This window comes from Monodon monoceros, unplaced genomic scaffold, assembly GCF_005190385.1.
Source record: "Monodon monoceros isolate NGI ecotype Baffin Bay Population unplaced genomic scaffold, NGI_Narwhal_1 Super_Scaffold_8, whole genome shotgun sequence".
In the NCBI taxonomy this organism is placed as follows: Eukaryota; Metazoa; Chordata; class Mammalia; order Artiodactyla; family Monodontidae; genus Monodon; species Monodon monoceros.
In genome coordinates, this window is record NW_021703785.1 from 47,086,506 (window position 1) to 47,095,320 (window position 8,815).

Consider the following 8,815-nt stretch of genomic DNA (forward strand, 5'->3'; position numbering starts at 1 on the left):
CTTTCTTTCTTTCTTTCTTTCTTTCTTTCTTTCTTTCTTTCTTTCTTCATACTTCTACTAATTCTCTCACATTTTCTCCCTTTTATTCTGAGCCGTGTGAATGAAAGGCTCTTGATGCTCCAGCCAGGAGTCAGGGCTCTGCCTCTGAGGTGGGAGAGCCAACTTCAGGACACTGGTCCACAAGAGATCTCCCAGCTCCACATAATATCAAATGGCGAAAATCTCCCAGAGACCTCCATCTTAACACCAGCACCCAGCTTCACTCAACGACCAGCAAGCTACAGTGCTGGACAACCTATGCCAAACAACTAGCAAAACAGGAACACAACCCCACCCATTAGCAGAGAGGCGGCCTAAAATCATAATAAGGCCACAGACACCCCCAAAACACACCACCAGACGTGAACCTGCCTACTAGAGAGACAAGATCCAGCCTCATCCACCACAACACAGGCACTAGTCCCCTCCACCAGGAAGTCTACACAACCCACTGAGCCAACCTTAGCCACTGGAGACAAACATCAAAAACAGCGGGAACTACGAACCTGCAGCCTGCAAAAAGGAGACCCCAGACACAGTAAGATAAGCAAAATGAGAAGACAGAAAAACACACAGCAGATAAAGGAGCAAGATAAAACTGCAACAGAACTAACAAATGAAGAGGAAATAGGCAGTCTACCTGAAAAAGAATTCAGAAAAATGATAGTAAGGATGATCCGAAATCTTGGAAATAGAATGGACAAAATGCAAGAAACAGTTAACAAGGACCTAGAGGAAATAAAGATGAAACAAGCAACGATGAACAACACAATAAATGAAATTAAAAGTACTCTAGATGGGATCAATAGCAGAATAACTGAGGCAGAAGAACGGATAAGTGACCTGGAAGATAAAATATTGGAAATAACTACTGCAGAGCAGAATAAAGAAAAAAGAATGAAAAGAACTGAGGACACTCTCAGAGACCCCTGGGACAACATTAAATGTGTCAACATTCAAATCATAGGGGCTACAGAAGAAGAAGAGGAAAAGAAAGGGGCTGAGAAAATATCTGAAGAGATTATAGTTGAAAGTTTCCCTAATATGGGAAAGGAAATAGTTAATCAAGTCCAGAAAGCACAGAGAGTCCCATACAGGATAAATCCAAGGAGAAATATGCCAAGACACATATTAATCAAACTGTCAAAAACTAAATACATAGAAAGCATATTAAAAGCAGCAAGGGAAAAACAACAAATAACACACAAGGGAATCCCCATAAGGTTAACAGCTGATCTCTCAGCAGAAACCCTGCAAGCCAGAAGTGAGTGGCAGGACGCACTGAAAGTGATGAAGGAGAAAAACCTGCAACCAAGACTACTCTACCCAGCAAGGATCTCATTCAGATTTGATGGAGAAATTAAAACATTTACAGACAAGCAAAAGCTGAGAGAGTTCAGCACCACCAAACCAGCTTTACAACAAATGCTAAAGGAATTTCTCTAGACAAGAAACACAAGAGAAGGAAAAGACCTATAATAACGAATCCAAAACAATTTAGAAAGTGGGAATAGGAACATACATATCGATAATTATCTTAAATGTAAATGGATTAAATGGTCCCACCAAAAGACACAGATTGGCTGAATGGATACAAAAACAAAACCCTTATATATGCTGTCTACAAGAGCCCCACTTCAGACCTAGAGACACATACAGACTGAAAGTAAGGGGATGGAAAAAGATATTCCATGCAAATGGAAACCAAAAGGAAGCTGGAGTAGCAATTCTCATGTCAGATAAAATATACTTTAAAATAAAGACTATTACAAGAGACAAAGAAGGACACTAGATAATGATCAAGGGATCGATCCAAGAAGAAGATATAACAATTGTATATATTTATGCACCCAACATAGGAGTACCTCAATACATAAGGCAAATACTAACAGTCAGAAAAGGTGAAATCAACAGTAACACATTCATAGTAGTGGACATTAACACCCCACTTTCACCCATGGACAGATCATCCAAAATGAAAATAAATAAGGAAACACAAGCTTTAAATGATACATTAAACAAGAGGGACTTAATTGATATTTATAGGACACTCCATCCAAAAACAACAGAATACACATTTTTCTCAAGTGCTCATGGAACACTCTCCAGGATAGATCATATCTTGGGTCACAAATCAAGCCTTGGTAAATTTAAGAAAATTGAAATTGTATCAAGTATCTTTTCCGACCACAACACCATGAGACTAGATATCAATTATAGGAAAAGATCTGTAAAAAATACAAACACATAGAGGCTAAACAATACACTACTTAATAATGAAGCGATCACTGAAGAAATCAAAGAGGAAATAAAAAAATACCTAGAAACATATGACAATGGAGAAAAAATGACTCTAAACCTATGGGATGCAGCAAAAGCAGTTCTAAGGGGGAAGTTTATAGCAATACAAGCCCACCTTAAGAAACAGGAAACATCTCGAATATACGACCTAACCTTGCACCTCAAGCAATTAGAGAATGAAGAACAAAAATACCCCAAAGCTAGCAGAAGGAAGGAATCATAAAAATCAGATCAGAAATAAATGAAAAAGAAATGAAAGAAACAATAGCAAAGATCAATAAAACTAAAAGCTGGTTCTTTGAGAAGATAAACAAAATAGATAAACCAGTAGCCAGACTCATCAAGAAAAAAAGGGAGAAGACTCAAATCAATAGAATTAGAAATGAAAAAGGAAAAGTAACAACTGACACTGCAGAAATAAAAAAAATCATGAGAGATTACTACAAGCAACTCTATGCCAATAAAATGGACAATCTGGAAGAAATGGACAAATTCTTAGAAATGCACAACCTGCCAAGACTGAATCAGGAAGAAATAGAAAATATGAACAGACCAATCACAAGCACTGAAATTGAAACTGTGATTAAAAATCTTCCAACAAACAAAAGCCCAGGACCAGATGGCTTCACAGGGGAATTCTATCAAACATTTAGAGAAGAGCTAACACCTATCCTTCTCAAACTCTTTCAAAATATAGCAGAGGGAGGAACACTCCCAAATTCCTTCTATGAGGGCACCATCATCTTGACACCAAAACCAGACAAGGGTGTCACAAAGAAAGAAAACTACAGGCCAATAGCACTGATGAACATAGATGCAAAAATCCTCAACAAAATACTAGCAAACAGAATCCAACAGCACATTAAATGGATCATACACCATGATCAAGTGAGGTTTATTCCAGGAATGCAAGGATTCTTCAATATATGCAAATCTATCAATGTGATAAACCATATTAACAAATTGAAGGAGAAAAACCATATGGTTATCTCAATAGATGCAGAGAAAGCCTTTGACAAAATTCAACACCGATTTATGATAAAAACCCTGCAGAAAGTAAGCATAGAGGGAACTTTCCTCAACATAATAAAGGCCATATATGACAAACCCACAGGCAACATCATCCTCAATGGTGAAAAACTGAAAGCATTTCCACTAAGATCAGGATAAACACAAGTTTACCCACTCTCACCACTCTTATTCAACATAGTTTTGGAAGTTTTAGCCACAGCAATCAGAGAAGAAAAGGAAATAAAAGAAATCCGAATCAGAAAAGAAGAAGCAAAGCTGTCACTGTTTGCAGATGACATGATACTATACATAGAGAATCCTAAAGATGCTACCAGAAAACTACTAGAGCTAATCAATGAATTTGGTAAAGCACCAGGATACAAAATTAATGCACAGAAATCTCTGGCATTCCTATACACTAATGATGAAAAATCTGAAAGTGAAATCAAGAAAGCATTCCCATTTATCACTGCAACAATAAGAAAAAATATCTAGCTATAAAACTACCTAAGGAGACAAAAGACCTGTATGCAGAAAATTATAAGACACTGATGAAAGAAATTAAAGATGATACAAATAGATGGAGAGATATACCATGTTCTTGGATTGGAATAATAAACATTGTGGAAAAGACTCTACTACTGAAAGCAATCTATAGATTCAATACAATCCCTATCAAACTACCACTGGCATTTTTCACAGAACTAGAATGAAAAATTTCACAATTTGTATGGAAACACAAAAGACCCCGAATAGCCAAAGCAATCTTGAGAACGAAAAACAGAGCTGGAGGAATCAGGCTCCCTGACTTCAGACTATACTACAAAACTACAGTAATCAAGACAGTATGGTACTGGCACAAAAGCAGAAATATAGATCAATGGAACAGGATAGAAAGCCCAGAGATAAACCCACGCATATATGGACAACTTATCTTTGATAAAGGTGGCAGGAATGTACAGTGGAGTAAGACAGCCTCTTCAATAAGTGGTGCTGGGAAAACTGGACAGGTACATGTAAAAGTATGAGATTAGATCACTTCCTAACACCATACACAAAAATAAGCTCAAAATGGATTAAAGACCTAAATATAAGGCCAGAACCTATTAAACTCTTAGAGGAAAACATAGGCAGAACACTCTATGACATAAATCACAGCAAGATCCTTTCTGACCCACCTCCTAGAGAAATGGAAACAAAAACAAAAATAAACAAATGGGACCTAATGAAACTTCAAAGCTTTTGCACAGCAAAGGAAACCATAAACAAGACCAAAAGACAACCCTCAGAATGGGAGAAAATATTTGCAAATGAAGCAACTGACAAAGGATTAATCTCCAAAATTTACAAGCAGCTCATGCAGCTCAATAAAAAAAAAAAAAAACAACCCAATCCAAAAATGGGCAGAAGACCTAAATAGACATTTCACCAAAGAAGATATACAGACTGCCAACCAGCACATGAAAGAATGCTCAACATCATTAATCATTAGAGAAATGCAAATCAAAACTACAATGAGATATCATCTCATACCAGTCAGAATGGCCATCATCAAAAAATCTAGAAACAATAAATGCTGGAGAGGGTGTGGAGAAAAGGGAACACTCTTGCACTCCTCGTGGGAATGTGAATTGGTTCAGCCACTATGGAGAACAATATGGAGGTTCCTTAAAAATCTACAAATAGAACTACCATATGACCCAGCAATCCCACTACTGGGCATATACCCTGAGAAAACCAAAATTCAAAAAGAGTCATGTACCAAAATGTTCATTGCAGCTCTATTTACAATAGCCCAGAGATGGAAACAACCTAAGAGCCCATCATCGGATGAATGGATAAAGAAGATGTGGCACATATATACAATGGAATATTAGCCATAAAGGGAAACGAAATTGAGCTATTTGTAATGAGGTGGATAGACCTAGAGTCTATCATACAGAGTGAAGTAAGTCAGAAAGAAAAAGAGAAATACAGTATACTAACACATATATATGGAATTTAAGAAAAAAAAATGTCATGAAGAACCTAGGGGTAAGACAGGAATAAAGACACAGACCTACTGGAGAACGGACTTGAGGATATGGGGAGGGAGAAGGGTGAGCTGTGACAGGGCGAGAGAGAGTCATGAACATATATACACTAACAAACGTAAGGTAGATAGCTAGTGGGAAGCAGCCACATGGTGCAGGGATATCGGCTCGGTGCTTTGTGATCACCTGGAGGGGTGGGATAGGGAGGGTGGGAGGGAGGGGGACGCAAGAGGGAAGAGATATGGGAACATATGTGTATGTATAACTGATTCACTTTGTTATAAAGCAGAAACTAACACCATTGTAAAGCAAGTATACCCCAATAAAGATGTTAAAAACAATAAAAAAAAACCTCGTCCTTGTAGGGACTTCTACCTTCTGCTTGGTTTCCTTTCTCCTGGGCTACCACACAGGCCTAGGTTGGTGGTCATCTAACTGGGTTGTCAGCCCACGGTTCTACATGAGATTTGATGAGACCCAGCTTCTTGATGAGTTATCTTGAAAATGAAGTTGGAAATGTTAACTGGACAGATGGGAGGAATGGGCACCAGAAGGAAATATAGGGTTTCCCAGAATGGCAGTAACGGTTCTGCCAGAAGTGGAAAGAGAGAGGAGACATTTAACAAACAACAAATATTTATTGATTGCCTATTATGTGCCAGGCACTGTTCTAGAACCTCTACCCACCTCCCAAAAAAAGAAAAAAAAAATGAGTCAGAAAATGCAAATTCTGAGTGAGAGGAAAGGGATGATTGAGGAAGAAGGCTGAAGGGACTGAGAAGCCTTAGGTGATGGGATTTGGCCTTAGGCCTCCTCTTCAGCCTCCTCACCAAAAATCTCTTCTTCTGCTGTGGCATCTTGCTACTGGTGGTATTCAGAGATGAGGTCTTTCATGTTGCTCTCAGCCTCGGTGAAATCCATCTCGTCCCTGCCCTCGCCTGTGTACAGTGGAGGAAGGCGTTCCAGCAGAACATGGCAGAGAGCTTTACTCAGGTGAGCTTGAACAACTCCAGTATGGCCGTGCTCTTTCCAATGAAAGTGACCACAATCTTGAGGCCACAGATTGGGATGTTGCAGACAGCTGTCTTGACGTTGCTGGGGATTGATTCCAGGAAGTAGCTGCTGCTCTTGTTCTGCACGTTGAGCTTCTGCTCATCCACCTCCTTCATGGACATTCACCCACAGAAGGTGAGGTACAAGCCATGGTGGGGGTCACAGGCAGCCATTGTGTTCTTGGCATAGAAGATCTGCTGGGTGAGCTTGGGCACAGTGAGTGTCCGATACTGCTGGCTTCCACCTCTGGTTAGAGGGGAAAAATCAGGCATGAAGAAGTGAAGACATGGGAAGGACACAACGTTGACTGCCAGCTTGCAGAGGTCAGCAATGAGCTGGCTAAGGAAGTGGAGGCAGGTGGTGACACCACTCTTGGTGGCCAGGATGAGATGGTTCAGGTCCCCTTATGTTGGCGTGGTCAGCTTGAGGGTGTGGAAGCAGATGTTGTAAAGGGCCTGGTTGTGGATGCAGTAGGTCTCATCAGTGTTCTCCACAAGCTGATGGGCAGTGAGGGTGGCATTGTAGGGCTCAGCTACAGATTCGGACACTTTGGGTAAGGGCACTACACTGAAGGCTTCATGATGTCATTGGGATACTCTTCACGTGTCTTGCTGATGAGCAAGGTGCCCATTCCAGAATCTGTGCCCCTACCAGCAAGTGGGTCAGCTGGAAACCCTAAAGGCAGTCACAGCTCTCTGCCTCCTTCAGTACCACATCCATGACTTAACCAGCTCAGCACCCTCTGTGTAGTGGTCCTTGACCCAATTGTTGCCTGTCCCAGACTGACCAAAAACAAAGTTGTCTGGTCTGAAGATCTGACCAAAAGGACCTAAGCGAATAGAGTCCATGGTCCCAGGTTCCAGATCCACCAAGATGGCACGAGGAACATATTTGTCACCTGTGGCTTCATTGTAGTTCATGGAGATGCAGTCCAACTGCAGGTCTCTATCCCCATGATAGGTATCAGTGAGGTCTATGCCATGTTCATCACTTATCACCTCCCAGAATTTGGCACCAATTAGGTTGCCACACTGACGGGCCAGGATGTGCACAATTTCCCTCATTGTTAAAATTTATTCTATTTTTTTGCTTGCCTCAAGATGTGGATGGGGCAAGAAAATGATATGTAATTAGTTTTCCTCTGCTGCTGGTCACAGGCTGGAAGGATTGAATGGGCCCTGGAGGTTGGAGAAGCAAGATACAAATGCGGCATCAGGAAGGTTCTGAGAGAGGATTCTTCTTTCTAATACCACAATTTACTACCTATAAGAAATGTAATTCCATTTTCTAGAAGTATATTTTATTATTGAAATTATTTTCACAGTTTAAAATGTGTTATATATTTTGAAATAGTGTCTATAAAATTTCCTATCTTTAAAAATTCTTGCTATTGATGTCACCGTATATATTTTAATATTTGAAAGAGATAGTAGAAATATTATAACTTGCTATAATATTTTATTTGCAATCATTATAGTGCTATTTAACCTTTCAATATACTTATTTTCTATTATTTTGTCTTTATTTGTAACAAAACTTTCTTTGTAGTAACACAATTTTGAAATTGTCCATTGTTATATCTTGACTACATACCATTTTTTCATAGATATGTTTCTCATTATCTTTACTTTTCAAATATGTATTAATCATAAATTTTACTAGACCCTTAAATTGGGTTCATATAAGAGTGTATATTGTAATACCCATATAATTTAGGTGAATATTGGGTATTTTATTGCTTTTTAAAGTAATTTATACTTTAATTTCAAAATTAATTTCATTAAGATAATATTTTTGGAATTCCTTAATGTTATTTCTAGGCATAAAATATAGTTAGGAGTTGTAAAATGTTTCATGGAAGCTTACATGCATCATTTATTCTCTACAAGGTGTAGATTTTAGTACAAAACAATACTAAAATTAATATATATTGAAATTTTATTAAATATTGTTTATTTTTATCTCTTTGATATGCCAAGGGCTGGAAGGAATAGGTTAAAATACATTAACAAGCATAAAATATTTCTTCTGTTATCTTTGTACTCCCTATACATTTTTTACTGTGTATATATGTGGTGTGTATATGTCTGTGTTTATTTTCCTTATACAAATTTCAAGGAAATTAAAAGTTTTTGTAATTGCACGTTTTAAATAATGATACTTTTTTCTGTGAAAAAAGTGTTTTTTTACATTTTAATTCTAATATCTCAGATATTAATATGACGACCAATTAAAAATTATCCTGTTCTACATTTGTCAATTTTTAATTTTTTCTTTGTTTTAGTCATTGCTCTTGTGGACATCAAATAGATTTGACTTTTACTTGGTCTTATATTACCCATATGAGAAAAATCTTCTTTAAATACATATGATTATGT

General features: G+C 38.2%; 1 pseudogene; it reads right to left on the reverse strand.

Annotated features, from left to right (window-relative positions):
- Positions 1 to 6,188: 6,188 nt before the first annotated feature.
- On the reverse strand, positions 6,189 to 7,501 carry LOC114888180 (annotated as a pseudogene).
- Positions 7,502 to 8,815: the final 1,314 nt, after the last annotated feature.